Consider the following 6,000-nt stretch of genomic DNA (forward strand, 5'->3'; position numbering starts at 1 on the left):
CAGGCCCCAAAAGTTTCCTTTCTCCAACATCATTCCAACAGATAGGAGATCGACATTTCCTACCATACAATGCCTCAAAAGGTGTCATCCCAATGCTAGCTTGAAAACTATTGTTATAGGCAAACTCTACTAAAGGTAAATGATCATCCCAATTACCTTGCAAGTCCAAAATACAAGCTCTCAACAAGTCTTCTAAAACCTGAATTACCCTTTCTGATTGGCCATCAGTTTGAGGATGGAAAGCAGTACTAAAACTCAACTTAGTGCCCAAAGCTTTTTGTAGACTATGTTAGAATCTAGAAGTGAAACGAGGATCTCTGTCAGACACTATAGAAACCGGTACTCCATGCATTCTCACAATCTCCTTTACATAAAGAGAAGCTAAACGATCTAAAGAAAAGTTGACTTTCATAGGCAAAAAGTGAGCAGACTTTGTCAACCGATCAACAATCACCCAAATAGCATTATTACCCCCTAAGGTTCTTGGCAATCCTATCACAAAATCCATGGTAATATGCTCCCACTTCCACTCAGGAATATTAAGTGGCTGCAAAGACCCTGCTGGTCGCTGATGCTCAGCCTTCACCTGTTGACACACTAAACACTGAGCCACAAATTGTGCAATATCACGCTTCATACTTGACCACCAATAGTTTTGCCTCAAATCCTTGTACATCTTTGTCCATCCTGGGTGGATTGCAAACTTGGAACAATGAGCTTCCTCTAAAAGCTCCCTCCTTAAGTCTTCATTATTTGGGACACAAAGTCTAGTCCTAAATCTCAAGATCTCATCATCTGACAAAACAAAATCAGGCTTACTGCCCCTCTTAACTTCCTCCATAACTTGCACTAATTGGGAATCATTCTTTTATAGGGTCTTAATTCTCCCAACTAAGTCTGGTTGTACTCTGAAATTTGCAACAAGTGCTCCTAAGCCCATAACTCGAAAGTGGACTTGTAAACTCCTCAACTCTTCAAGTAACTGCCTTTGACAGCCTCTAATAGCTGCTAGAGAACCAACTGATTTCCTACTCAAGGCATCAGCTACAACATTCGTCTTCCCAGGATGATACTGAATAATACAATCATAGTCCTTAAGTAGTTCTATCCATCTTCTCTGTCTCATGTTCAACTCCTTTTGGGAAAATAGATACTTCAAACTCTTATGATCTGTGAATATCTCACAAGTTTCACCAAAAAGAAAATGTCTCCAAATCTTAAGTGCAAAAACCACAACAGCTAACTCCAAATCATGAGTAGGGTAGTTCCTTTCATAAGGCTTCAACTGTCTAGAAGCATAAGCTACAACTCTCCCATGCTGCATAAGAACACAACCTAAACCCTGATGAGAGGCATCACTATACACCACAAATCCTCCTGAACCTGAAGGGATGGTCAAAATAGGAGTTGACACTAATCTATTCTTCAACTCTTGGAAGCTACATTCACAATCATCAGACCACTCAAACTTAACTCCCTTCTGTGTCAACTTAGTTAAAGGTAGGGCAATCTTAGAGAACCCTTCTATAAACCGCCTATAGTAACCAGCAAGTCCCAAGAAACTTCAAATCTCAGTCACAGTACTAGGTCTTCTCCAATTAGCTACAATATCTACCTTGCTATGGTCAACTGAGATGCCATCATTGCTTACCACATGCCCAAGGAAAGAAATTCGGTCTAACCAAAACTCACACTTCTTCAATTTAGCATACAACTGCTTATCTCTGAGGGTCTGTAATACAATACTCAAATGGCCCTCATGCTCCTCTTTACTTCTTGAGTATACCAAGATGTCATCTATAAAAACCACCACAAACTGATCTAAATAGGATTTGAATACCCTATTCATCAAGTTCATAAAAGCAGCAGGTGCATTAGTCAAACCAAAAGGCATAACAAGAAACTCATAGTGCCCATACCTAGTTCGAAAAGCAATCTTGTGTACATCTTCCCCTCTAACCCTCAACTAGTGATAACCCGATCGAAGATCTATCTTAGAGAACACACAAGCACCTTGTAGCTGATCAAACAAATCATCAATCCGAGGAAGGGGATACTTGTTCCTCACTGTCACCTTATTCAACTCCCTATAGTCAATGCAAAGTCTCATTGAGCCATCCTTCTTTTTCACAAATAGAACAGGAGCTCCCCAAAGTGAAACACTAGGCCTGATAAAACCCTAGTCTAATAACTCCTGAAGCTGAACTTTCAACTCCTTAAGCTCCACAGGTGCCATCCTGTATGGGGCCTTAGACATAGGACCTGTTCCTGGTACCAGATCGATGGTGAACTCCACCTCTCTCTCTGGTGGCAAGCCAGGCAAATCCTCTGGAAAGACATCAGGATACTCCCTTACTATGAGTATGTCTTCCAACTTCAAATCACTTTCATTACTCATCACACTAGCCAAAAATCCTTGGCAACCCTTCTTGAGCAAGCTACTAGCTCGCTAGGCTAAGATCATACGCAGTGGTCTGTCCACATGCTTCCCTTCAAAGCTAAACTTAGGTTGACCAGGAATATTAAACGTCACCCTTTTCTCAAAACAATCAACAGAGGCATGGTAGGAAGCTAACCAATCTATCCCCAAAATCACATCAAAATCCTAAAGGTTAAGGAGTACTAAGTCAACTGGAATTTCCCTATAACCAATCATCACAATACAATTTCTAAGCATTCTACTGGCCACAACAGAATCTCCCACAGGAGTAGCAACAATCAAATCAAAGTACATACTAGCAACAGGCAAACCCAACAAACCAACAAAAGATACTAAAACAAAAGAGTGTGTTGATTCAGGATCAATCAAAACTCTAGCAAATAAGGTGTGGATTCGGAGAGTACCTATCACCACATCAGAAGAGGCCTGAGCATCTCGATGAGTCATAGCAAACACCCGTCCTTGGGCTTTGGGTTTTTGTTTATTTTCCTTATTTTCCTCTTTAGGCTTCCCAGTGATGAACTTCCTATTCTCTAGACAATCTCTGATCAAATGTCTTTGCTTCCCATAACCAAAGCAAGCTTCAATCTCTCTATAGCATGGCCTACCCCCATGCTTCTTACCACAAGTAGGACAAGCCCCATCTAAATTTTGCGCTGCCTTCCCTTTATTCTGATTTCTTCCTGATGTAGACCTTCGCTATGCTTGATTACCATGAGCACCATCACTCCTATTTCGCTTCCTTTGTTGTTCCCTATACTGATGAAGCTCCTCATTATCTTTCTCTACTATAAGGGCTCTATCAACAACCTCTGAATAAACACCAAGCTTTAGAATAGATATCTTGTTCTTCAAATAAGGCTTCAATCCATCCTGAAACTTTAATGCCTTTTCCTCCTCTGTAGCAATCAACTGTGGGGAAAAACGTGATAACTCTGTAAATTTGGCCTCATAATGAGCCACAATCATATCCCCCTGTTCCAAACGAATAAACTCTCCCACCTTCTGCCGCCTAACACTGTCAGGGAAATACTTCTTGTAGAAAGCCTCCCTAAATTGTCTCCATGTTATAGGTCCCTGATCCTCCAAAAGTCTCCTAGTCATATGCCACTAATGATCTGCCTCTTTATCTAACATAAAAGCTGCATAAGAGGCTTTTTGCTCCTCAGAGCAATCTATTACACCAAAGAATTTCTCCATCTTAAGGATCCAAGCCTCTGCCTCTGTGGGATCTGTAGCACCAAAAAAGTAAGGAGGACCCAATTTCTTGAAGTCATTAAAATAACTACCCCTAGAAGATGAAGACTGTCCCTGAACATTAGTCCCAGCAACTCGAGCTTGGCGTTCAACTACACCAGCTAGTGTCCCAAGATACCTATAGATCCCTTCTGCACTCACGGGAGGCAAACCCCCAACTGGAGGTACATCATCATTAGCCTGACTGTTTTGTGAAGAAACTGCTCTTCTTGGTGGCATGATGTCCTAAAATAATAAGGCATAACTAAATTAGTCACTAAAGAACCAATTAGAAAATTTCCAAATAAAGAAAGAATTGGAATTTATACTAAATGAAACTAAAACTTAAACAAATGCGTCACTCATCTATCCCCAATCTAAACCAATTTAAATTCCCATCAAGATCAAAACCTAGTGCTCTGATACCACTCTGTCACGCCCCAAGACCCACTCCAAGGGCGTGACGGTCAATTCACACTTTAAACGCGAAGGCTTACAATGTAACCTGACCCAAACAATCATATTGTAACTGAATGTTACCAATTATCAAATACCTGTTCAGAGTAGCGGAACAAAATCTAAAATCCTCAAAATTCAATTTCCAAACTAAAACATCCACTATCCAAAATCCATTGTCCGAATATTTGCAAACTTAAACAATTCAAGTACTAGAACAAATTTCAAATCTCCAAAATTCAACTTTGATTTAACATAAAATTTGAATGATCAATATCCAAATAACTTCCAAATACCAAAGGATCCAAATGAACATAACTAACAGTTAAACAAAATCCAACATAAAATCCTAAGTCAAATCTTAATGATGACCATTCCTTAGCCTAGCTATCCCTCCTCACCCGAACTAAGAGTACCTGAAAAATTTTCAACAATTGGGAATGAGCTCACAGCCCAATAAGGAATATTAATGTAGTTCATGGATCAAATATTTCCATTTCAAATAGGAGATATCGTTTTTTTTTCTCTCTCTCTCATCAAATATCAGAGTTTCAAAAATACCAATATATTTAAATTTCAACCAACCATTTTCATGTCAAATTCAAACACTTTCACATAATATTCAATCAAATCCATTCAATTTTTCATTACTCTGGTTATCAAATATCAAATGCCTAGTTAGGTGGGACTTTTCAAATGGGTGGCTAGTCTCAAATTGTTCCCGGTGGACGGAACCAAACACTACTAGTATAACCTCTAACCAAACCCCTAGAGGCTGGGGTCCAAATCAATTACATTCCCACCATGAAATGTAAAGGTCAACTATTATATCCCGTTGACATGGCCGAATAGTCAACTATTATATCCCATTGACAAGGGTCAAATAAACCAGAATGATGTTTTTGTTCAAGTATTCAAATTTACACAACATAATATCTCTATATTTTGTATCATAAATAAAACAAAATATTCCAACATAATATTTAGTGCAAAACAGTTTGATCCATGCATGGTAACAAAATATCATTTTCTTTTCCACAATTCAAAATAACATATAAAATAATTTAAATTTATAAATATTGCATTAACTTCCCTTACCTCAAAATATGCAAAGACCTTGAAGGAAAAATAACCTTAAAAAGTCTACTCCTCACCTAACACAATAAAAAGACAATTATTACTATTTACCTCAAAATATAAATCTAATAATCCTAAAATTTCTAAATGTTAAGATTAATATTTCTAATTAACTAAGTAATAATTTAATTACTCTATTCCTTATTTAATTATAATTTTTTTTTAATTTAAGTCAAAGAACACCTCATAACTTAACTATTTACTATTTATTTTACTAATTAAATTTTATTCTATTTATTAGCTTAATTTTACCAACTAATCTTGTACTTCACTTTATTTACATAAACATGTATATATAAATATTATTATTATTGCACTTCCTAATTCTCTGAATTGCTACCTCATTTCTTAATAAAAAAAAAATCTGGTTTATTATTACTTAACAATTACTAGCAAGAACCCATATCTCATCAAAAGTTCCAACACCTAGTTCCATATTATACTAGTCTTCATACTCAGCATTACAACCCATTCCTAACAACTGTACCTTACTTTTTTTTTTCTTTTCTTTTCTTTTCTACCCATTACTACTTTATTAATATAATATAAAAAAAATCGGTTAAATGGATATAAAAAAAAATCGTCTCATTGAACTTCCATAAATTTAAATTTAGAATTCAAAGTTTAAACCGGAGATTGGTTGGTTAGCAAGCCTAAAAACAAACACGAGCCTTATTTCTATCCTAAACTGAGCTAAGCTACTACAAAGGCTTCTGGACTCAAAATTGTTG

Source organism: Vitis vinifera, chromosome 16 (genome assembly GCF_030704535.1).
Source record: "Vitis vinifera cultivar Pinot Noir 40024 chromosome 16, ASM3070453v1".
NCBI classification, from domain to species: Eukaryota; Viridiplantae; Streptophyta; class Magnoliopsida; order Vitales; family Vitaceae; genus Vitis; species Vitis vinifera.